The sequence below is a fragment of the Austrofundulus limnaeus genome, unplaced genomic scaffold (assembly GCF_001266775.1).
Source record: "Austrofundulus limnaeus strain Quisiro unplaced genomic scaffold, Austrofundulus_limnaeus-1.0 Scaffold49, whole genome shotgun sequence".
NCBI lineage: Eukaryota > Metazoa > Chordata > Actinopteri > Cyprinodontiformes > Rivulidae > Austrofundulus > Austrofundulus limnaeus.
Window position 1 is genome coordinate 538844 of NW_013952451.1, and position 1286 is coordinate 540129.

At 36.9% G+C, this 1286-nt stretch overlaps 1 protein-coding gene across 5 annotated transcripts in view; it reads left to right on the plus strand.

Moving 5' to 3' along the window:
- The window catches only part of slc4a2b (solute carrier family 4 member 2b), a 51838-nt gene that overhangs the window by 34638 nt on the left and 15914 nt on the right, over nucleotides 1-1286 (plus strand). The window lies entirely within an intron of this gene.

Consider the following 1286-nt stretch of genomic DNA (forward strand, 5'->3'; position numbering starts at 1 on the left):
AACTGAGATCCTCCATCCACACGGCAGAGGGGAACACAAAAATGACAGCCTGTAACTGAAAATATGGATGGAGGATCTCAGTTTAGCTTGTTTGTTGCGCTAGCACTGAGCTAATACATATAAGGCAATATTTAGCATCACAAAGGCTAACAGGCTAAGCTGAGGTTCTTCTTCCATGAAGCAGCTCTGTTGTCCTCCATCTATATTTTCAGTTACAGGCTGAGTCATTTCTACCTTCTCCTCTCTGTCAACGCTCTCTGGTTTCATCTAAAAGAGCCAATCGTCAGATATTGTCCAAGATTAACCTTCAGGGTGGAAATAGCTCAGTAGCAGCCTCGCACCGAGGACCTATCCACGTCATCATTTACCCAGAATGGTTTGCGTGTAAATGAAATGACCCTGTCCGTGTAATACATTTTTTAACTTTTAGTTTAAAAATTATAAACACCAAACAGCCTACAGTATTTTTACAGTTAAAATATATTTTAACTGTAAATGAACTAAATGTTTATCAAATAAAGTCTAATGTTACAACTAATCACGGATCCATTTAAGTGTGCATTTTTTTTTTTACCAAAACGTTCTGATCAGTGGAAACCGTTCATGTTCCTGCCTGTTCAGACCATGAGGCGCTCTGTACGTTACCATGTCTCTGGCATGCAGTGGGCCTGCTGGGTGTGATGTGATGGACCAGAGTAATCCTGTCCTCAGAGATGCATAGATCACCTGTCGCTATAGACGACACAGCTCACCAACACAGCACCAGGCTCCTCCTCATCACACTGACTTTTCCACTTGATGAAGCTTTAATCTGAGCCGGTATGAGGCTGTGTTTACATCTTTAGTGTCAGTTTTTTTTAAAGAGAAATAAACGAGGCACCCCTTTTTATTAAGGAAGGATATTTGTTTTTGGTCCTGAAATATTCTGGGAAACTAAATTAGGAGGTAAGTTGGTGATGTTTTGGCTGTTGCATAATTCTTTGTTTGATTTGTGTATTTTATGTATCATATTGGCCCCATAATGGCCCATTGTTGTTTTTTTTTACATTTTTTAAATCTTATTTTTATCTATTTTATTTATTTTTTTTAATGTTCTGATTTAATTGCACTATGGGAGCTGCAAAAGTATTTCGTTGTTCATTGTCTGTGGACCGTAGTGTTCTTTTCAGTACAATAATGACAATAATATCTTATCTTATCTTATCTTATCTTATCTTATCTTATCTTATCTTATCTTATCTTATCTTATCTTATCTTATCTTATCTTATCTTATCTTATCTTATCT